Genomic DNA, 25,424 nt, shown 5'->3' on the forward strand with positions numbered 1-25,424 from the left:
ACATAGGAATAAAAACAATACGAGCTATATAGAAAACAAAAAATAAAATGGCAGTTGTAAATTCAACTATATGTATAATAGCATCAAACATGAATGAATTAGGCAATCCAACAAAAAGGCAGATATTGTGAGACTAAGGTTTTTTAAATGATTCAACTAAATGTTATCTATAGAAGATACAGTTTAGATTCAAAGAAAATATCATGCAAATATTAACCACAGGAAAGCTGGAGTGGTTATACTAGTACCAGACAAAATAGATTTTAAAACAAAACATGTTACTAGAGATAAAGATGATCAACCAATCAGAAAGCTAAAACAATTATAAACCTACATACACCTAATAACAGAACACCAAAATACATGAAGAAAATATGGACAAAAATGAAGGGAAAGATAGACAATTCAATAATAGCAGTTGGAGCCTTCAATACCCCATCTTTAATTTGCTATGTTGCCATAATAAAATACCACACTGGGTGGCTTAAACAACAGAAATTTATTATCACACAGTTTTGGAGGCTGGAAGCCTAAGATCAAGGTACTGAAAGGGTTGATTTCTCTAGAGGCCTCTCTATCCTTGGCTAGCCAATAGCTGCCTTCTCACTGATTCCTCACATGGCTTTTTCTCTGGAAAACACTAGCCCTGTTGGATTAGGGCCCCACACTATGACCTCATTCAACCTTAATTGTCTCCCTAAAGGCCCTATCTCCAAATACACTCTCATTAGAGGTTAGGCTTTCGACATATTGGTTTTGGAGGAATACAAGTCAGTTCATAACACCCCACTTTCAACAACTGATTGAAAAACTAGACAGGAGAGAAAGGAAAAAATGATATAGATATAAAGGCTTTGTTCATCCCTCTTGCGGTCAAATAAAAGTTGTGACAGAAACATGGAACAAACAGCAAGCTAAGTTGCACGGGATCTAGATGAACAGAAGCGCTGTAACTATAGAGAAAAACAAAAAATCGCTCTTCAATGGTAGAAGACAGGAGAAGGCGAAGAAGTGAGGCTGCCAAGTCCCCAGTGGCTGTGTGGGATGGAAGCTAGAGCAGCTGCAGCTGACAGCTACAGATACATTTTTTTATTTTATTTATTTTAATTAGTTTCAAGTAAACAGTACATTGATTACACATCTATATAGTTCATAAAATGATCCCCCCAATTGCTCCCTCACCTCCCCTGACACTCTACCTAGCCAACATATTAATGCTAACTGCATTCCCTATGCCATGCACCTCATCTCCGTGACCATCTATCAGCTACTAATTTGTACTTCTTTAACTCTTACCACATTCTCTCAGCTCACCAATCTTCCCTCTCCTCTGTCACAAAATTGTCCACTATATTTGTGAGTATGTTTTTGATTAGTTTGTTCTTTTTATTCCTTAGATTCCACATGTAAGTGAAATCATATAGTGTTCATCTTTCTCTGTCTCATGTAAACACCTTCTAGGTCCATCAAAGCAATATCCTTTTCCATCCCCTTCTTTTTAGTCTGAGTGTGTCTTTTAATTTGAAGTAAGTCTCTTATAGGCAGCATATGTAGGGGTCTGGTTTTCTTATCCATTCAGCCACTCTATCTTTTGGTTGGAGCACTAAATTCTTTTCCATTTGAGGTACTTGTTGATAGGAATATAGTTGTTATCATTCTTTATTCCTGTTTATGATGCATGTTTTTTCTTCTTAAAGAAGTCCCTCCAACATTTCCTGTAATACTAGTTTGGTGAAGATAAATTCCTTTAGCTTATTTTGTCTGGGAAGATCTTTATCTACCCTTCAACTCTAAATGATGGCTTTGCTAGATAAAGTATTCTTGGTTGTTGATCCTGGGTCTTCATCCTGTCAAATATTTTGTGCCAAACCCTTTTGTCTTGCATAGTTTCTTTTAAGAAATCAGCTGCCAGTGTTATGGATGGTCTCTTGTAGGAGACTATATTTCTTTTGCTGCTTTTAATATTCTTTCTTAGTATTTAATCTTTGTCATTTTAATTATGATGTGTCTTGGTGTGGGCCTCTTTGGATCCCTGATTTTTCAGATTCTCTGAGCTTCCTGGGGTTTTATGTCCATTTCCTTCATCAGGTTAGGGAAGTTTTTCATCATTCCTTCAAACAGCTGTTCAACATTTTAATTTTCTGCAGGTACGCAGATCAGATGAATATTTGGACCCTTAATAGTGTCCCATATACTCCTTAAATAATTTTTATAGTTTTGGCATCTTTTATCTTGCCATTCTGATTGAGTGTCCTTGGCTTTCTCATCCTCTAGATAGGGCATTTGATCCTTTTCTTTATTCACTTTGTTTATTCTATTTAATATACTTCTCATCTTAGATAATGTGTTCTTCATTTCAGAGTGGTTCCCTTTTAAAATTTCCATTTCCATTTTTATGGGGTTATTTTAATCTCTGCTGAAGTTCTCACTGAATTTATCTACACTTCCCAAAAATTCATTGAGCATCTTTATAATCAGTGTTTTGAACTCTGCATCTATCAGATTACATTGACTCCATTATATCTGGATCTCTGATCTGTTCTCTCATATGGTTTCTGCTTCTTTGTCTTTCTATTTTGGCTGCCTTTCTGTGTCTGTTTCCATGTGTTAAGCAAAGCTCCTAAGTCTCCGGGTCTTATTAGTGTGGCTTTGCATGGTAGGTGTCCAATAGCACAGTCTTGAGAGGGGCTCAGATGTAGGCCAAACTTAGCCCCAGCCTGTGCCCCTCCAGGCCACCTGTTAAGATTCTGCAAGCAATCCACAGATGCTGTGCTTATAGTTGCCTCAAAAGGCCACACCCTGTAAGTTCCTGGTGCCCCCTGCACACAGCCAAATCAGCATTGGTGCTCAGAGCGTGCAGGTCCATCACCACGAAAATCCGCCCACGGATGGGGCCCCTTTAAGAGGCGTCTGCTGCTGCCACAGCCTCCATCTCACACAGCCCCTTGAGACAGGACAGCCCCACCTCCTCGCCCTGTAGTACCTTCTGCTTTTGCAGAGTGATTTCTTCCTAGTTGTTTGGCTTGTTCATCTAGATCCCAGCCAGTTTTTCCTTGCTGCTTGCTCCTTCTTTCCATCACAACTTTGATTTGGTCACCAGAGGGATGAACAGAGCCTCTATTATTTACGCCATTTTTTTTCTCCTCTGCAGTCACCTCTTAAAGGGGCAGTTCCATAAGCAGACTTTCATAGCGATGGACCTGTTCGATCTCAGTACCAGCACTGGATTGGCTGCTGGGAGTCACCAGGGACTTACAGGAGAACACTGAGCTGTCAGAGTGAAGGACAGAGATGAGGCTCTCTCCCTGGTAAAAGTGCTGGACCTATCCATTGTTCCTCTGTTGAGCCTTCCCCTGTCCCAGTGTGAGGACTCAGCGCCTCCATAGCTGAGATGTCATCGAACTGGATGACAGAGGTTGCTCCATTCAGAGGATTCCATGAAACTCTACCTCTCCCAACTCAGGGCCCCACCCAAGCCACATCCATGTATGTTCTATAGTGAGTCCAGTCAGTGCTCCTTCATAAGCAAATTCTAAGACTCACACTGGTGGCAGCTGGCTTCGGTTTCTAGTGTGGCCTTTTGAGACAACTATAAGCACAGCGTCTGTGAATTGTTTGCTGAATCTTAACAGGCGGCCCCAGAGGGGCACAGGCTGGAGCTAAAATTGGCCTGCAGCTGAACCTCTCTCAAGACTGCCACTGGATACCTATTACGCAAATCCACGCTAATAAGATCAGGAGACTTGGGAGCTTTGCTACAGGAGACTTGGGAGCTTTAGTACATAGAAAGAGTCATGGAAAGGTAGCCAAAATGGGAAGACAAGCAGAAACAATATAAGAGAACAGAATAGAGACCCAGGAATAATGAAGTCAAGCAACATAACAGATGCAGAGTTCAAATCACAGGTTATAGAGATGTTCGGTGAACTTAGGGAGAGTGTAGATCAACTTAGTGAGAACTTTAACAAAGAGATAAAAAACATAAAAATGGAAATGAAAATTATAAAGGAACCAGTCAGAAATGAAGAACACATTATCTGATGTAAAGAGTATATTAGAGGGAATAAACAGAGTAGATAAAGAAAGGATCAAACCACTGATATAGAGGATGCAGAAGCCAAGGACACTAAATAAGAATGGCAAGAAAAAATGAGCTCAGAGTGTCCCCCAAATGATGAACCCAAAGAAGCCCACACCAAGACACATAATTAAAATGCCAAAGGTTAAAGAAAACAGGAGTTAGTTACCTACAAAGGAACACCAATAAGATTAGCAGCAGATTTCTGAAAAGAAACTGTGCAGGACAGAAGGTCTTGGCACAGTCTATGGCTATGCTACCTTGAACAAGCCCAATCCTGTCTGATCTCAGAAGCTAAGCAGGGTCGGGCCTGGTTAGTACTTGGATGGGAGACCACCTAGGAAGACCAGGTGCTGTAGGCATAAAAAAATAAAAAAAATAAGGGATTGTAAGCACAACCAAGAATACTTTATCCAGCAAAGCTATTATTTAGAATTGAAGGACAGATAAGGAGCTTCCCAGACAAACATAAGGTAAAGGAATTCATCAACACCAAGCCACTATTACAGGCAATGTTGGAGAGACTTCTTTAAGAAGAAAAAACATATATCAAAAATAGAAATAAAGAATGGTAACAACCACATTCCTATCAACAAGTTCCTCAAATGGAAAAGAATTAAGTGCTCCAACCAAAAGATATGGTGGCAAAGGGATTAAGAAGTACAAATGGCCTCTTCTTCAAGGGAGCCTCTGCAGCCTCTCTCTCTCTCCCAGTGATCCTCCACCATCGTGGGGGCAGGTCCAGCACAATTTGCAACTTTGCCTTTACTACCAGCTTAGATGTGGCTCCTTCTTTATATTATTAGAAGTAGGTGTTACAATCACCTGGACTTTAGGCTTCTGAAAATGCAATTCTTTCATTTTATCTCCCATCCTGCCTACTACATACTTTTCTGACAAAGTTGCGTTCACCCTCAAAAGCCCAGCTGAAAATTACTTTCTCTGTGAAGCCTTCTTCAAATCCTGCAGTATGGAGGAATTGAGAAACATGGCAGAGTGAGAGACATCCCCAGATATCTCCCCTTGAAACAATAATAAGCTGAATATCTAAAACTCAACAAAAAACTACCACACTGCACACCAGCACACCTGGGAATGGGATCTACGCATAAGAACTACCACAAGTCAGAACCCTGGGAGTCAGGCATTACACTGGGAAAAACAAAGCTACCTCTTGCAGCTGGAGCTCCCTGCAGGAGGAGAGAGAGGGCTGAAGGTGCAGTGGGTTCCCTGAATAACTCTGCCTGACAGAGCTGTGTTCTCCACGTGGACCACAATAGAGCCCAGGGTTCAGAGCAGAAAGCAGAGAAGTGTGGATGGCAAAGAAGTGTGGACGGCAGAGAAACAATAGTTAATTATTACCAACTGCGATTGCAAAATGTGAGGGTAAGCCACAGCCCCATCCCCCAACCCAGAGGGCCTCTTCCCCCATATCCTCTGAGACCAAATCCCTGAAAGCCCCAGAGTAATCTGAGCAAATGATACCAAAACTATCACTAACAGACAGGGACTGAGACTGAGGGTAGCGAGAATGAATAATATATGTAAGAAAAAAAAAACACATTATTAAGACTTTATATAAAGCAGGGATCCGAGAAGATTAGATGCCATATACCGGAAACCAAAAGAAAAATGCTTTCTTTGCAACAGGCTAAAGAGAGATCTTTATATAATAAATCTTCCTTCTGAAAAAAAAAGCAGAATACACTTCCATTAATGCCCAGGCGGAGAAATAGTCTATTAAACACCATGAACAACCAAGGTGACAAAGTGGTTCAGAAAGAAAGAGAAAAATCACCAGAAGATGAACTTACAGACATAGAAAATTGTGACTTAAATGACAGAGAATTCAGGATGGTACTTCTGAAAAAACTCAGTGAGATCCAAAACAATTCATATCAACAATTTCAGGAATTACAAAAAATTAGATGAGCGAATGAATTTTTTAGCAAGTAGATTGAAACCCTCAAAGAGAACCAAAGAGAACTTCTAGAGATAAAGAACACACTACAAGACATGAAACATGAAATAGCAAGTTTAGGAAATAGAGTCAACCACGTAGAGGAAAGGGTCAGAAATCTCAATGACAGATCTAAAAATAAATCAGAAGGAAGAAGAGAGAAACTGAAGAATGAAAAATAATGACAGAGAAATACAAGTACTAGCTGATATCATCAGGAAAGAAAAAAAAAATAATGGGCATTCTCTAAGGGGAAGAAAAGGAGTAGGAATTAGAAAGCAGTTTCAGACAAATAATGGACAAGAATTTCCGAAAACTAATGAATGAGCTGGAGCTTGGAACTGAAGAAGTCAACTGAACGCCCAATTATCTCAACACAAAAAGGCCTTCTGCAAGACACATGGTATTGAAATGATCGAAAATCAATGACAAAGACAGAATTCTCAGGGCAGCCAGGGAAAAGAAGACGGTACCCTATAAAGGAAAACCAATTAGATTATCATCGGATTTCTCAGCACAAACCTTACAAGCCAGAAATGAATGGAATCATATATTCAAACTATTAAAAGAAAGGAACAACCAGCCAAGAGTAATGTATCCAGCAAAGCTCTCCTTTGAATATGAAGGAGAAATAAAGACCTTTCCAGACATACAAAAATTGAGGAAGTTCTCCACTATGGGGCCTTTATTACAGGAAATACTGAAAAGGTTCAGCTCACCTAAAATAAAATGACAAAAAAAAAATACATAACTAGGAGCAAGGTGATTAGCAAGCAGATATAAGCAGAGGAATGAACCCCTTATTAAAAACAGGGCATTATAAGCTTAAACCATAAGAAGAGATTTGCCATAGAAAGATAGTAATGTACATTCGGTATACATAAGAACAAACTGAGACAATAATGACTGAAAAGGGGAAGATTCAAAGATCTAAATTCGCAAAGGGGAATGGAAATAGGGCATGTGCAGAAGAAAATGAATAACTGTATATATATAACTATCCTTTTCATATTCGTATTTGTAAGCACACTCCACAGATTTGGAACTATAGTGTATAACATAAAACAAGAAGAACCAGAGGGAAAACCCACAAAAGCAAACCAAAATAAAAATAAAATAAAATTAAACACACAAGGACAAAGAAGGAATGGAAACACTGAGCTAACAGAAAGCAAAAGATAAAATGGATTTAAGACCTCATATTTCAATAATCACCCTAAATTGTAAATGGACTGAACTCACCAATAAAAAGGCACAGAGTTACAGATTGGATCAAAAACAAAACCCAACCATATACTGCCTCCAGGAGACACATATCAGTTTCAAAGACAAACATAAACTCAAAGTGAAAGGATGGAAAATGATATAGCAAGCAAATGGCATTCAGAGAAAGTGGGAGTAGTGGTACTAATATTGGATGAAATAGACTTCAAAATAAAAAAGGCAAACAAAAATACTGAGGGACACTTCATAATAATAAAGGGAATCATGGCTCTAAGAAAACATAACACTTATTAATATCTATGCTCCCAATCAGGGAGCGCTGAAATATTCAAAGCTATTACTAACAGAACTAAAGGGAGATATGGACCAAAACACTATCATAGTAGGGGACCTAAATACTCCACTGTTGGATATGGACAGATCACCCAAACAGAAAATTGATAAGGAAATAACATCCTTAAATGACACATTAGACCAATTGGGCATAATTGACATTTACAGAGCTTTCCATCCCAAAACAGCTGCTTACACATTCTTTTCTAGTGCACATGGAACATTCCCAAGAATTGACCACATACTGGGACGCAGAGATAACCTCAAAAAATATAAGAGGGTTGAAATCATACCAACCATATTCTCTGATCATAAAGCTTTGAAACTAGAGATCAACTGAAAAAAAGAAAGCAGGAAGAACCACAAATACATGGAGATTAAACAACATGCTACTGAAGAATAACTAGGTCAGAGAAGAAATAAAAAGAGAAATCAAGAGATACATAGAAACGGATGGTAATAATAGTACAACATATCAAACTTTTGGGACATGGCAAAAGCGGTCATAAGAGAAAAGTTCCTATTATTACAAGCCTATCCACATAAACAAAAGTGAGACTAAAGAAACAACCTAATGCTTCATGTTAAAAAACTAGAGAAGGAAGAACAAATTAAGCCTCAAGTCAGCAGAAGGAAAGAAATAATTAAAATTAGAGCCGAATGAAATTGAAAACAATAAAACAATAGAAAAATAAATGCAACAAAGAACTGGTTCTTAGAGAAGGTTAATGAAATTGACAAATCTATGGCTGGCTAGATTCACTAAAGAAAAAAGAGAAAAGACACAAATAAACAAAATCAGGATGAAAGATGGGAAATTATGACAGACACTACAGAAATACAAAAGATCATACAAGAATACTATGAAAAATTATATGACGCCAAATTTAAAACTTAGAAGAATTAGACAAGTACTTAGAATGATACAACCTTTGTAGATTGAGCTAAGAAGAACTGGAAAATCTAAATAGACCAATTAGTAGTATGGAACAATCAACAAAAATCTACCAATAAGTAAAAGTTAGGGACCAGACGGCTTCACCAGTGAATTCTACCAAATATTCAAAGAAGATTTTCTACCTATTCTCTTCAAACTCTTTCAAAAATTTGAAGTGGAGGCAATACTTCCTAACTCATTATATAAGTTCAATATTAACCTGATGCCAAATCCTGGTAAAGATAACACAGAAAAAGAAAACTACAGACAAATATGTCTTGTAAACACAGATGCAAAAGCCCTAAATAAGATGCTAGTGAACCGAATACAGCAATATATTACAAAGATTATACATCACGATCAAGTGGCTTCATCCCAGGGGCACAAAGATGGTTTAACATACGCAAATCAATTAATGTGTTACATCACATAAACAAATTAAAAAATAAGAATCATGATCATATTAATAGATGCAGAAAAAGCCTTCGATAAGATACAGCATCCATTTATGATCAAAACACTTAACAAGATTGATATAGAAGGAAAGTACCTTAACATCATAAAGGCCATATAGACAAATCCTCAGCCTACTTTATACCTAATGGTGAAAACTAAAAACTTTTCCTCTAAGATCAGAAACAAAGCAAGGCTCTCCACTATCGCCACTGTTATTCAATGTAACATTAGAGGCCCTATCAAGTGCAATCAAGAAAGAGAAAGATATAAAAGGCATCCAAATAGAAAGCAGAGAACTCAAACTGTCACTTTTTGCAGATAACAAGATTCTTTATAGAGTAAATCTTAAAGACTCACAAGAATGCTAGTAGAAACAATAAGCAAATACAGTAAAGTTTCTGGATATAAAATCAATGTTCAAAAATCCATAGCATTTCTATGCCCTAATAATAAAGTGTCAGAAAAAGGAGTGGAAAAAATAATTCTGTTTGCAATTGCAACAAAAAGAATAAAATACCTAGGAATAAATCTAACAAAACATGTGAAGGATCTATATGATGAAAACTATAAAACTCTCTTAAAAGAAATGAAGATACAAAGAATTGGAAAGACATTCCGTGTTCTTGGATTGGAAGAATCAACATAGTTAAAATGTTTTTATTACCTAAAGCATTACACGGATTTAATGCAATTGCCATCAAAATCTCATTTGCATTTTTAAGAGAAATAGAACAAAAACTCATCAGATGTGTAGGAAGTATAAAAGACCCCGAATTGCCAAAGCCATCCTGAGATAAAAGAACGAGGCTGGAGGCATCACTCTGCCTGACTTCAAATTATACTACAAAGTAACAATAATCAAAACAGCATGGTATTAGCAGAAAAACAGACACACAGACCAATGGAACAGAATAGAGAGTCCAGAAATAAACTCATATTTATATGGGCTAATAGTTTTCGACAAAAAAGATGAAAGCATACGGGGGAGAAAGAAAAGCCTCTTCAATAAATGGTCCTGGGAAAACTGGAAGGCCACCTGCAAAAGAATGAAACTAGACTTCTGTCTATCACCACACACCAAAATTAACTCAGAATAGATTAAAGACCTGAATATAAGACCTAAAACAATAAAATGCATAGAAGAAAACATAGGAACTAAATTCAAGTACCTTGGACTTACAGAGGATTTTATGAATTTGACCTCAAAAAGGAAAGTAAATGAAAAAATAAATGAATGGGATTATATCAAACTTAAAAGCTTTTGCTCAGCAAAAGAAATCATCAAGGTAAAGAGACAACCAGGTGAATGGGTAAATATATTGGCAAGCAACGCCTCCAATAAGGGCTTTATATCCAAAATTTACAGAGAACTCATACAACTCAATAACAACAAAAAAACAAATGATCCAATTAAAAATGGGTAGAGAACCTGAACAGACACTTCTCCAAAGAAGACATACAAATGGCCAACAAACATATGAAAAGACGCTCAACATCGCTAGCTATTAGGGAAATGCAAATCAAAATCACAATGAGATACCATCTCACACCTGTTAGAATAGCTGTTATCAACAGAACATGTATGTATGTCTATGCTATAAATTATTTGAACAAAAAAAAAAAGGAACCCTCATATACTGCTGGTGGGACTGCAAATTGGTACCGTCACTATGGACAACAGTATGGAGGTTCCTCAAAAAACTGAGAATTGATCTACCATATGATCCAGCAATCCCTCTACGGGACATTTACTTCAAAGACTTGAAAACCTATCCCAAAAGATATTTGCACACCGATGTTCGCAGCAGCATTATTCTCGGTGGCCAGGACATGGAAGCAACCAAAGTGTTTTACGACAGATGATTGGCTAAAGGAGCTGTGGTACATATATACAATGGAATATTACTCAGCCATAAGAAGAGAAGAAATACTGAAATTTGGGACAACACGATGGACCTCAAGATAATCATGTTAAGCGAAATAAGCCAGACAGAAAAAGTTGAAAATCACACGATATCACTTATATGTGGGATATAAACCTAAAAGCAACAAACGAACAGGACATACAGAGACTTGTGGACATGGACAATAGACTAGAAGTTACCAGAGGGTTGGGGGGGGATTAGATGGGGTAAAGAAGTCAAATATGTTTGACAGAAGTAATCTAACCATGACAGGTGAAAACACAATGTGTGTGTGTGTGTGTGTGTGTGTGTGTGTGTGTGTGTATATATATACACATACATACATATACATACATATACATATACATATGAGACATATGTATGAGACATACATACATATGAGACATATGTATGTATATGAGACATATGTATGTATGAAACATATGTATGTATATGTATGTATGTGTATATATATATACATATGTGTGTGTGTGTGTGTGTATCACTTACTGTTAAAATTGTACATCTGAAACTGGATTTCATTAATCAATGTCACCATAAATTTTTTTTTAATTAAAAAAATAACAAATAGTAAATAAAAATAAAAATAAATGAAACAAGATATACAAATGAATAGTTACAAAATAGACATGGAGATATAAAGTGTACAATGTTGTATTAAATATGCAAGGGGAAAAAGGGGTACTTGATTTAGTGCAGTGATCACTTTGTGAGTTATATAGATTTCTAATCACTGTGCAGTACAACTGAAACTATTGTATTATTGTATGCCAGGAAAAAAAAAAGACTGAAGCGTAGTCACCAAAATGTTGAGAGCCATTATTTTATTATCTTCTTCTTTGTGCTTTTCTGTACTTTGTATTTTTAGCAGTAAATATATATTATTTTGTAGTCAGTTAAAGTTACTTTAAATGTAAAACCTACAGAAGAAAAAAAATTAATGTATTTTAAATCTCTCCATATATTGAGAACTTATTTCTTTAAAAAGCAAAAGAATATACATAATGCAATCAAAGCAACAATCTTCAGATCAAAGCAAGAAAAATTTCTGCTTTCTAAGGATCCTCTGGGAAGTTTTCTGCTTTACCTAGATAAATCTCACCTAATCCTTAAATATTTTCATTGTCAGAATAGATAGTTCATTCTCCAAACATGTTCTAAATCTAAAGAAACATGTTTGTAGTGAAGCCCATATTTATTGAAAACTTAAAACTCTTGAATTGATACATCTTGATAATTTACTTCATCTCACTTATTCCTTTTTCCCATGAAACTGTGATCTTTCTGAGATTTATAACGTAAAATAGCAAATACTGACATTAGTTAAAGCTTAGATACAGTTGACACTGAGATAACTAAGCTCTAATGATCAAATCAATCTTAATTATTGTCAACATCTTAAGACATAGGAGGCCTTACTAACAAGTGCGGAAAACATGAAAGCAGGAAGAACAGATACATCGCATGAATGAGTCACCACAGCAGCACTAAAAGCACCTAATATTTATGGAGTCATCGCTGCATGCCAGGAGATGTTCTAAATTTATTATCTGAATTAACTCACTCACAGAGCAACCCTATGAGACATATGCAATTATAAATGTCACTTACAGGAAAGAACAGAAGCAAAGTGTTGTTAAATAACTTGCCCAAAGCTACAGTGACACAATGCACAGACTCTGGATTAACCCAAGCGGCCTGGCCCTGGAGCTCACACTCTTGTTCACTCTGCTCGACAATTTCTCAATAGCCAAGAGGCTAGACTTAGAAGAGCTAAACTAGATTGGGTAGCAACACATTAGCAAGTCAGCTCCAAATCTTTTTTATTTCTCTTTCTGAAAATAAAAATTAGATAAGAATTAAACAAACAAACAAACAAACAAACAAGACCGAGAATCCACCCCCTAACTCCCTTACTCACTACATCCTCAGTAAAAGTGAGATGAAGATAAAATTCACAATCTCCAAATTATATGTAATCATGGCCCAAAACCAACAGAAACCATCTGGGAAGCCACAACAATAGGGTGGTGCCAAAGGGAAGACCAAACTCAGAGACTCATGGCAGTGAAGTTCTAGAACACAGAGAAGAAGACCCTGCAGCGGTGGGAATAAGCCAGAACACGAACACTCAGGGAATGTGGATGAAGGGCTAATATCCAAAATATTAACCAAAAAGAACTCCTACAACTCAACATAAAAAAAAATTCAATAAAAAAAAAATTGCAGATGACCTCTATAGACATTTCTCCAGAGAAGACTCACAGATGGTCAAATACACACATAAAAAGATGCTCAACAACGCTAATCATCAGGGAAATGTGCCGCAAAATCATAAGATATCACCTCACACCTGTCAGAATGGCTTTTTTCAAAAAGTCAACAAACAACATGTTTTGGTGAGGATATGGAGAAAAGGAAGGCTGTTTGATTTTTGTTGAGTGCTTTTATCTGCACTATCGTGATGATCATATGATTTTTGTTTTTTATTCTATTGATATCATGAATTACAATTAATTGATTTTTGAATGTTAAATCTACCTTGTAGTCATGGTATATAATTCTTTTTATATATGCTGGGTTCATTTTGATAACATTTTATTAACGATTTTTATATCTATAAGAAAAATTGGTGTATAGATTTGTTGTGAATTCTTGGTTTTGGTATCAAGGTATACAGGCCTCACAAAATGAGCAAGGGAGTGTTCTCTTTTCCAAATTTTGGAAAAGTCTGTGAAGATTGCTATAATTCTTCTTTAAATTTTTCAGCTGGGAATCCATCTGGGCCTGGAATTTTCTTATTTTGTGGGTAGTTGCTTTGTTTTGTTTTGTTTTCAAATTCAATCTCTTCACTTGCTATAGGCCTATTCAGAGTGTCTATTTCTTCTTGAATCAGTTTCGGTAGTTTGTGTCTTTCTAGGATTTTTGTCTATTTCATCAAATTATCAAATTTCTGGGTATACTATTGTTCATAATATTTCTTTCTAATCCTATTACTTATGTAAGGTCAGTAGTGATGTTATTCCTTTCATTTCTGATTCTACTAATTCGAGTTTTCTTTCTTTTTTCTTGATCAATCTAGAAAAGTTTGTCAATATTGTCTTTTCCAAGAAACAGGTTTTTATTTCATTATTTTATCTATTCTTTTTCTGTTTTCTATTTCATTTATTTCAACTCTACTATTTATTATTTCCTTTCTTATGCTTGTTTTAGGTTTAATTTGTCTTATTTTCCCCAGTGTCTTAAGAAAGCAGAGGTTCCCTCTAGATTTGGGTGTTGCCAGACAATGGGAATTATTCTATCACTGGGCATTTAAATAAATCTTATCTATAGAGAGGGTAAACTAAATCTGTAATTGTTTAGATCAGTTCCTGGATGTCAAGGGTGGCTTTTTTTCTTCCTCAGCCTTCATCTGGTTGGTGTATTTTAAGAGTATATTAGTTTATCAAGAACCTAAAATGTGGAGAGTCAGGTTATTTTGTGGATTTACCAAGCACACACACTTCTAAGCTGAGGACAGAGTTTCCACTTGCAGATTCCTGCTTTCCTTCTTACTTAATAACATTCCTGTTACATATCATGAAGCATGAATGATTGCAGTAATGGGAGACAGTGTAGCTGAAAGACAGGTTGCTCCGGGAGCTGCCCTTCAGAGAGAAAATCTTCTTTTATGATGTTGGCATGCACCATCAGCTCAGGAAAGGCAGAGTCCTGGGAAGAGAACTGCTGTCCCAACAAAAGCAGAAACAGACCATCAGGAAGGGTTAATGAAATTCAGAGAGTAGGTTGAAGACATAAAGACTTCATAGAAATGATTGCCATCCTAAAAATTTTTGAAATACGATCACTTGGACTTTATGGTGGGTAGTGTTGGAGGTGAATGTTACAGCGAGAATTTTGAGCAAAGTTTCTAGTGCAACCAGACTGTTCTTTTGGCATTGTTCAGCTTTCATCTTCTCTCATAGTAAATAACAAAAATAACTCTGGATTCTAATAATTCTTTAGAACTGGGAAATTCAGAAATCATAGACTACGTTGTGAATGACTATTATCTCTTTCTCTTATGAGTGTTGAGATCTTGGCTATATATATCATGTAAACTATCTGAGTTTCTGATATTTTAATATATAAAATGTGGATGAATAATTCTTATAGATCTCATAACTTTATGAGGGAAATAAAATTGTAAAAGCCTACTTAACTGTAATGCTTTTACGACTTTCCCTCTCATAGTTGTGGTTGAGGATTCAAAGGTAAAATAAAGACTGTAGTGGGTTTATTAGTAGCCCTCCACCCAATAGTCCACATCCTAATCCTTGGAACCTGTACATTGGAGAATGGGTCTTTGAAAATATAACTAATGTGAGGATCTTAAGGTGAGATCATCTTGGATTATCTGAGTGGGTTCTAAATCTATTAACAGATGATATTATAAAAGTGATGCAGAGGGATATTTGACAGGCAGAAGAGGGAGTGTATAAGACAGAGAAAGAGGAGGTCGAAGTGATGTATCTACAAAGCAAGGAATGCCAAGAATTGTCAGCAGCACCTAGAAGTTAGGAGAGAGTCAAGGAATTAATTCTTCCCTTGATTCTCCAAAAGGAACCAACCCTGCACACACTTTGATTTCAGACTTCTGGCCTATAGAACTGTGAGAGAATAAATTTCTGTTGTTTTTAAGCCACCCAGTTTGTGATAATATCATACAGTAACCCTAGAAAACAATTACAGAGACCAGTCTGGTTTAAAACTTTAACATATTTAAATGATGTTATTACTTTCTGCAGACTCCACACCCAATTATCTAAGAAACTAAAACTCACAATGACTGTATGGATGAGACCACAGCAATTTTTTTTTTGAAATTTTCACACTCAGCACCCCTTCCTATTCCCATAGCAATGCACATCCTATAATAAGAGGAGCAATTAGCACAAATGTGTGTATTTTCCAAGGTCCTTATTTTGACCCTCAAAGTCCTCAGACTCCAGTCAATGGCCAGCCTCTATAGAAACAAAAGCTCTTCATCTATGACATAGGGAAGATATATTCTTTCTTATTTACAGCATAATGATAAGGGCAAAGCTGACCTGTCTTTGGAAGTGGGACTACAAACTGAAATACATCCAAGGACCTTGTGAACTGGTTGTCATAAGACAAGAAGTGCTGGAACTTGAGGCTCATTTGTGTGCAAATGCCCCAGGACAGCCTCTACTGTTACTGTGCGGACCACCAGCTGCTTAGTTCAGATCTTCTAAGTTGTCCAGAGAAGACAAAAACAGTTTTGTTTGTCGGAGTGTTTACCATGGGCACTCCAGAAGTTTGGTATACATAACTCTTCAAACAGTAATGACATCTTGTAAAATGGCATTGTATTTGTGACACATAAGCAACTAGATTTATGTGTGACCTATATTCAACACTTCTAGCTAGGCCTATGGATTATGACCAAGTTAGATTTGACTATTTATTTTGCAGTCTCTCTCTCTGTTCTTCCTCTTTTACTTTCAGATTTTCCTTCTTGTTTTCAGCTTTTTACTCCGTTTAAATGTAGAAAATCTGTGTAAGTTTTATTTGGTGAATAACAAGCACATATTTTAAAAAGAAAAGAGAAGAAACATAACATTTAAGTTATTATATTCTTTTATGAGAGAAGAAAATCAAGAATTGAAAAGTTTCAGAGTATAAACAATAATTTTTTAAAAGATGGATTACTAGGAAACATGGAAAATGTTTTATTCAATAAATATAGGTATATGAAAGTTGCAATTTTAAAGACATGATCTGGATTCCACGAGTCATTTACTAAAACAATGCAAATGTTCTTATAGTCCTTCAGTGTCTTTTATACAGTTTTCAGGAAAACTTAGTAAAGATCTTGAATAGAGAACACCTTTAATAAATAGACTTAGTATATAAATCATTTTTAAAAATTCTGTGTCAAAGAACTTAAAAGCAAATCTATCAAAACAATAATGCAATAAGGTGTGTACTTGTAAGCAACACCTACAGCAGGCTAGGTACAGAAAGTCTTGCCACTGGTTTCTGTCACATTAGATGTCATTGGAACTGACTCAGAGACTAGGTGACATTGGGAACCTTAGAGCCAAAGAATCCAGATGGATGGAGCACAATACCATCTCCACTTATATAGCAAAAGTGTTTGTTTGCTATTCCTTAGTGTCTTCATGGTTGCTAAACTCTCACATGCTATCTCAAGAGTTGCAGCTTTTTATCAGGAAATAGTGCTGTTAGCCACTGTAAGAACATATCAAAGGTTTATAGCACAAAATTGGGCAATGTTATTAGAGTCTTGAAAATACTTTTTAATTAAAAAAAAAAAAGTCATCGAGGGACTTAACAACAATGCTTTACATGAAGACTAGCCGTGAATTTCCACTCTCTCTAACTCAATTGAAGTTCATTCAGTTCAGTATTTAACCATGCCAGAGGGTATGAAGAAGAAAGTTGGACAATCGAATATTATGAAATCTTATGAGAAAAAGTAAACAGCACATCAACGCTGCTAAATAATGGAAATGACAGAATTTTGAATTATAGGGCCAGGAATGAAAACTAGTTAACACTCCAGAGAAATCATCAAAATTCCCCTAGTATACTGTTCAAACCTTCTTACTGTTAGAAAAAAAATTTTCTTAAAATTTATCTGAAAATGTTCATACTGAACATTAAACTCCTATTTTTTTTCTCAGGACTGCATCTACTGAAAAAATATTTTAATGAGAAGGAATAAATGTGGAAAGTACAAAATTAGGTATGGGCACTAAATACAATGTTTTCATCTACAAAATACAAATTGAGCTTAGATTGTTATATTAGTTATCTCTTGTTGCATAACAAATTACTCCAAAACTTGGCAACTTAAAATAACAGTTTCCGAGATTTCAGTAATGCAGGAGCAGCTTAGCTAGCTGGTTCTGGCTCAGGGTCACATGCAAGATCACAGTCCAGCTCTTGCCTGGGACTGCAGTCCTCACAAGGCTCATTTGGGGCTGAAGCCTCTGACCCCAAGCTCATTCACATGGTTGTTGATAGGCTCTACAGGTCCTCATTATATGCACCTCTCCATAGAGATGTTCACAACATGGCAGCTTGCTTCACTCAGAGCGAGTGATTCCAGAGAGGAAGAAGAGGAAGCATGGGAGAACAACACTGAAGGCAGTAGCCATGTTATTTTATAAAGTAATCTCCAAAGTGATATTCTTTTGGTAACTCCTTATGTTACTAGTCATGCAGACGAGCACTACTAGCACAATGCAGGAGGAGACTACACAAGGGCATGGATGTTGGGAGGTGGGGACACTACAGGCTATCTTGGAGGCTAGCTACCACAATTATTAAATATTTTCCAATTTAAAATCATCTCTTCCCTTTTTAAGTAATATGTTATCCTTAAATAAACATTTAATCCAGTTTCCGATATCTATATTCATTCTGTAGATTTTTAAAAAATGCCCGGGTTATTTTCTTTGAATCTTGCTGTCATATCTGGTCTTCATGTTGTCCCTTCTCTTTCTCTCTTTCTCTCCCAGTCCCATTATTTCTTATAACATCCAAAACATGGTGGATGGACCCTGTTTTGGGTTGAATTGTATATCCACCAAATTAATATGTTGAAATCCTAACCCCAGTACCTCAAAATGTGACTGTATTTGCAGATAGGATCTGTAAAGTGGTAATTAAGGGGAAAAGGTCATATGGGTGAGTCCTAACTCGATACGACTAGTGTCTTTATAAGAAAAAGGAGATTAGGACACAGACAAAAAAAAGACGGAGGAGTGACAATGTGAAGACACAGCAAGAAGATAGCCATCTATAAGCTAAGGAGAGAAGCCTCAGGGGAAATCAAACATGCCAACCTCTTGATCTTGGACTTTTAGCCTCCAGAACTGTGAAAAAAATTATTTCTGTCAGTTAAGCCACCCAATCTATAGGATTTTATTATGATAGTCCTAGCAAACTAATAAAAAATCTTATTATAGTTCATATTAGTAAGTATAATTGGCATAAAGCAATAGTGATTCTATGATTGCTAGTCTACCCAATTTTCCATGTGACAAAATACTTGATCTTGTGTGAAGTATCAGGTAGCTTAGGTGAAGGAAGGCACAGGGTCTCATCACTGAGATCCCTTTTCTCAGCTACATAACTTCTTCATGCTTTCTCTGAAATTCTCTACTATTTGTGTCTTGCATTAGGGTCTTTGAGGACATATGTCAAAGTTAGAAGTGGCTTTGTTGGACAAGAGCTAACATTTTAAAAGTAAGTGATGGAACTGAGGTTTCAGAACACCAAGACACTGAGATCAGTTAATGTGTTGCTTTATGCCCTTTTATTCTATGTGCCCAAACAAAAGATAACACCATTCATACATTATTACAATTTAATTTTCTGTTTGTTGATATTACTTCTTCCCCTCTTCCTCTTCCTTCTTCTTCTCTTTGGATATTTGGTAAGAAATCAATATCTCCTCACCTTTTGGAGGAGTGGTTACAATAATTTTACCTGAAAAAAAGTATCTGTTAAAAAATAAATGGAAACTTTTTGATCATTTTTATAATCTCTCTTGGGGCAGAAATGTTGACTAGGGAGATCTAATCCTATACAACCTTACTTCATTATGTTTCTTTTTTATTTCTAGTATGAATAAGTCTTTATTTTATTTTTCCAGGGAAAAGAGAGGAAGGGAAAGGGTCAGCATATGTGTTACAAAATGATATCAAGTAGAAGTACCCGGCACAGCAAAATTAACCAACAAATCAATAGTTTCCAGTGATGGGGGTCACCAAAGCTCAAGGGGTTCAGTTTCCTTCAGTTCAGAAATGAGGGTAAGGGATCAGAGAAAAAAACAGACAGGTATATACTTTCCTACTCTCCCTACCTCCTTCCCCATAAATTCAAGATTTCACACAAAGCTTTGGTTTCTAGCAGTTAACGTGGAGTTATATTCGTCCATCTACTATTAAACAATCTTATAGCTACTTTGACATAAGTTTCTTGCACCTGCATAAAAGTTCCTGAGTGAGTTGGATATATATTCATCTTTCCTTTCTTGGTCTCCTGATCCCACTTTCATATTGGAAGGCCTCTCATTGCTTTCTTTTACCCTAGGATTAGAGATTAAAGTAGGCTTGATCTATCCAAATATGCAATCTGAGTGTTTGGCATGAATCATATATCAAGGAATGGTCTTGACTCAGGAGACTGGGAACAAGGGATGAAGTACTCCTAGCTTCTTTGTTTGTTTGTTTGTTTTTACACAAATCGTTTAAGAGTTGGGGAGACACCCCACAAATTAAATGTGTATGTGTGGGTGTGTGGGCTTTTTGAGGGGGGAGATGGGAGACAGAGTATTAGTCAAGTTGTTAGGACAGAAAATCTGGTCCAAAATGGAAATAGCAGAAGAAGAAACAAAAGAAAGGATGATTTAAGATGCCCTACTTCAAGAGGGAGCCCCAAGCTTATGTTTCAGACCATTTTTGTCCGGTGCAGAACCTTTTATCAAATATGCTTTGGCTATTTTTCTCAATACAAAAAATAAAAAGGTTTGTAAACAATAAAACCCCAAAAGAATATGGAGAAAGACCAACACATTATATTTAGATGAACTAGGCCACGTAACAATCACAAAATCGGCTACTTGTGAAGTCCTACAAAGCCCAGACAAATACAATAACTAGAGGGAGGCAGCAATTGAGGGAGACAAGAATCCAGGATCAGACACACATCACTTAATGCATTGTATTGCATTTGCCCTGTTTCAACATGGGGAGGTAGGGTTTTGGTGATCTCATAGTATGTAAACGAAACTCTCTTTTCTTCTTTAGCTACTATGACACTAATCACTGCTGCAGTAGGGGTGGACACTGGCCCTGGGCACTACAAAGAAGCCATCACTTATGGTCTCTCTGGAAGCCAAGAAGGAAAAGGCCAGAATTTTTAAAGGTTAAGGAATTTAGTCCTTGCTTCATATATCCATCCTTGAGCAGCTGAAAATGGGTACAGACTTATAGTTCTTAAAACCTGTCTCTACCAGCTCATTTCTTATTTTACAAACACACACACATATACCTTATTGTGTATGGTATGCCTAGCCCAATCCAATAAAGGATGAATCTGGTATATAAAGTGAATTCTAAACCCTGAGATCCGAGGCCTGGAACAGGAATCCTTTATTACACATATATAGACAACTCTCACCTAATCTTGGCTTCCCCTCTGCACCTTTTACTTGGCCCAGCCTCTCTTAACCTCTACACCACCTATTCCTGTTCATATCAATATCCAGTTTTCCAGTAGATCAAGTCATGGGGCCACCCAGTTAAAATCTAGTCTTCCATGAAACATTGAAAGTGGAAGGGTTTCAAGGGGACATTATAGCAGAAAAGCCAGCTCTAATTGGCAAAAATGAGGTAGTTCAGTTAGTTATACACTTCAAATAGTTGTTCTCTCTGATGATAAAACATCAAAAAGCATTCCTGCTATGCAGACCCAGAGCTGCTGCTTACTTATCCCTGAGCTTGCTCATGTACCTGAGAACACATTACAAAAATGAGGGCCTTAGATTAAAATACACAAAATTACAAAACCAGAATATTTATATTACAAAAAAAAAGTAAAAATGCACAAGATACATCATTTTCACACAGCTAGTGCAATTGGCATACTGGAGAAAGTGAGATCCAAAGTACAATTATCCAAGGGACCAAATAAATAAAATTGTATTGGCCCAGAATGAGGTAGGAGTGAGCTTAAGAGTAGCAGGTCTGCAGCTATTTCCCCAACCACTTCTTTTGCCTACTGTTACAATCCTTTGCTTGGGACAGTTCTCAACACCCTATCCCAAGAGTGAGTTATGAGGAGACAAGATGTAGAAAAACTTGCCTTATCCCCAAGAGATTCCCTCCCATAGAATGCCATTCATGGGTTGGATCCATTAACCTGGTCTCATGATTAATCTTTTCACTCTGGCATAGAAAATATTACATATCCTTCTTTAAAAGGAAAAGAACTTCCCTATTTAGCTCACTTTCACAAGCTGGAGACTCTGGGGGTGGAGACGCAAATAAAGTATGCAGGGAGAGATTTCCCCCAAAGCCCTCCTATGCATTTGGATAGAGTGTGGTTGGAGTTCCTTTGCCTCACCCCTTCCCCCTACCAAAAGGGACTAGGGGATGATGCCATGGACCCCTGCCTAATATACATGGCAGTGCCAGCTGCTCCCAACCTACCCTATCCCCAGTTTTTTCATTCTGCTGATTGATGCCTTCTCCTTGAAACTTCCTGACCTCAAAAGGATAGTCTCCCTCTGCCCACCCACTGTAGCTCAATTCTGGGCCTCTGGGAATAGGGCAGGGCCATGGATTTCTTCTTCATCCTCCTAAAGTAGGTTGGCTTTCCCTGTGAGCTGGGGGCCTTCAGTGGATAGGACACCACCATATGGCTGATGCTCAGGCAGAAGTGGCACTTCTTAGGTTGGGGAGACAGCTTACATTCCTTGGAATGATAATCTAGACATAGCACCTGTATCCCTTTGATCTGTGCTTCTGCATGTTCTTCTTTGGCCACCTTTCATGTGCAAGTTACTCTCTGGTGCACAGAGACATCCACAAAGGGGTCAAGCACAACCCCAGCATGGGCAGTCATGCACAGGAAGCAAAACTCCATGGGCATGTTGAACCACTTGCAGATGCCAGCGCTGTGCCTAGGCCATGTCCTCTGGTGCCTCTTGCGACTTGGTGCAGCCTCCTGCAAACTGCTGGACTGACATAGAGTCCATGGTATTTGACTAAGCCTGTGGTTCAGAGCCCCAGGTTGAGTGGCTGCTGGCCGTAGCCAAGTATGGAGGCAAAGGCTTTGTTATGTTTCATAATAGCATCAAACAGCAAACCAGCCAGGTGTCTTTGGAAATTACACGTCTACTAGATACAACACATGGAACTTATCTTTTGAGAAAGGCTCATCCAGATCTTGGTGACTCTTACATTAACATGTACCAGATGCAATTCGCTAATTCTATTTGCTTTTTCTCTAGGGAAGAAAAATATCAATCATAAGGTAAAGATTAGGGGACTTCAAACTTAAGAGAAATTTGGCCAAAGGACTCCTAGAAAAACTACTTCTGGGTCACCATCTACTGTCTCCTTTTCTCCATCTGTTCTGCATATCATGTCCAGTACATATTACTATACTACTATGGTGGTCTTTAAGGACTTTCTGCTTTGCATGTTCTTCCGTTGCTACAAGATTTAAAACATTTCTGTTGCTATGCTGAATGTTCTACTCAAATTGACAATTAAAAGAAGTCAAGTGACTGTTAACCCAGTACCTCAGCAAAAGCCTTAGTGTGTATTTTTTCTTTTTTTCTCTTTTTTAAATTATTTTTTATTAAGTTTATTGGGGTAACATTGGTTAATACAACTATATAATTTTCAGGTGTACATTATAATTTGACAACTGTATATTCTATTGCGTGTTTACCACCCAAAGTCCAGTTTCCTTCAGCTATGATTCCCTGTACCCACTTCACCCTCTCACTCCCCCCCTATATTTGAGCCCCTTTAACCATCTACTTAGCCTCTCCTCCCCTACCACTTACCTTCTGGGAACCACTAGTCTATAGTCCATGTCCATGAGGCTCTGTTTGTTTGTCCTGTTCATTTACTGCTTTTAGGTTTATATCCCACATATAAGTGATTTCATGTGATTTTCAACTTTTTCTGTCTGGTTTATTTCACTTAGCATGATTATCTCGAGGTCTATCCGTGTTGTCGCAAATGACAGTATTTCATCTATTTCTATGGCTGAGTAATATTCCATTGTATATATGCACCACAGCTTCTTTAGTCAATCATCTATTGTGGGACACTTTGGTTGCTCCATGACCTGGCCACAGTGAATAATGCTGCTGTGAACATCTGTATGCAAATATCTTTTCAGATACGGGTTTTCAAGTTTGGGGGGTAAATACTCAATGGAGGGATTGCTGGATCATATGATAAATCAATTCTTAGCTTTTTGAGGAACCCCCACACTGTTTCCCATAGTGTCTGTACCAATTTGCAGTCCCACCAGCAGTATATGAAGGTTCCTTTTTCTCCACATCCTCTCCAACATTTATTACTTGTCCTGTTGATTATAGCTATTCTAACAGGTGTGAGATGGTATCTCATTGTGGTTTTGATTTACATTTCCCTAATAGCTAGTGATGTTGAGCATCCTTTCAAATAATTGTTGGCCATTTGTGTGTCCTCTAGGGAGAAGTGTCTGTTCCAGTCCTTTGACTATTTTTTGATTAGATCGTTCATTTTTGTTGTTGTTACGTATGAGTTCATACAAAGAGTTGTATGAGTTCTTTGTATATTTTGGATATTAGGCCCTAATCAGAGGTTTTGCTTGCAAATATATTTTCTCATTCAGCTGATTGTCTCTTTACCTTGTTGAAGATTTCAGAAGTTTTTTAGATTTATATAGTCCCATTCATTATTTTAGCTTTTACTTTCTTTGCCTTTGAGGTCAGATTCATAAAATCCTCTTTAAATCCGAGGACTTTGAGTTTAGCTTCTATGTTTTCTTCTATGCATTTTATTGTTTCACGTCTTATATTTAGGTCCTTAATCCATTTTGAGTTAATTTTGGTGTGTGGTGATAGACAACAGTCTAGTTTCATTCTTTGACAGGTGGCTTTCCAGTTTTGTCAGCACCATTTATTGAAGAGGCTTTTCTTTCTCTACTGTATGTTTCTGGCTTTTTTGTCGATAATTATGTACCCATATAAATATGGGTTTACTTCTCGACTCTCGATTCTGTTTCACTGGTTCATGTGTCTGTTTTGGAGCTGAGATGTGTCTCCTGGAGGCAGCATCGGGTTAAGTTTTGTGTTTTGATCCATTCTGCAACTCTGTGCCTTTTTATTGGTGAATTCAGTCCATTTACATTTAGCGTGATTATTAAAATACAAGATCTTCTTGTCATCATTTTATCTTTTGCTTTCTGTTAACTTGGTGTTTCCATTGCTTCCTTGTTCTTGTGTTTCTGTTTTCTTTATTTTGGTTGGTTGGCTTTTGTGGGGTTCTTCTTGTTTTACGTTACATACTTCAGTTCTGTATCTTCTCTGTGCTTACCATTACAAATATGTAAAGGATAGTTATATATAAATGGAACACTGTGTATATATATACACACAGTGTTCCATATATATATATATACAGTGTTCCATTTTCTTTTGTGCATGCCTTATCTCCAATCCCCTTTGCAAATTTGGATCTTTGAATCCTCTCTTTTTTAGTCATTGTTATCTCAATTCACCCGTATGGATGCTGAACTTTCATTACTACCTCGTTATAACAATTCTCTTCTTATTGTTTAAGCTTATAATGTCCTGTTCTTAGTAAAGGTTGCACTCTTCTGCTTCTTTGTGCTCGATAGTCAGTGTCCTTTTAATTATGTTTTTGCTGCTGTTGTTATTTTGTTTTAGGTAAACTGACCTCT

General features: G+C 37.0%; 2 pseudogenes; one reads left to right on the forward strand and one right to left on the reverse strand.

Moving 5' to 3' along the window:
* The first annotated feature begins 4,321 nt into the window (after positions 1 to 4,321).
* On the forward strand, positions 4,322 to 4,440 carry LOC120590083 (uncharacterized; annotated as a pseudogene).
* A 17,820-nt stretch (positions 4,441 to 22,260) lies between these two features.
* On the reverse strand, positions 22,261 to 22,713 carry LOC120583340 (protein lin-28 homolog A-like; annotated as a pseudogene).
* Positions 22,714 to 25,424: the final 2,711 nt, after the last annotated feature.

The sequence above is a fragment of the Pteropus medius genome, unplaced genomic scaffold, assembly GCF_902729225.1.
Source record: "Pteropus medius unplaced genomic scaffold, Ma_sr-lr_union100, whole genome shotgun sequence".
Classification (NCBI taxonomy): domain Eukaryota; kingdom Metazoa; phylum Chordata; class Mammalia; order Chiroptera; family Pteropodidae; genus Pteropus; species Pteropus medius.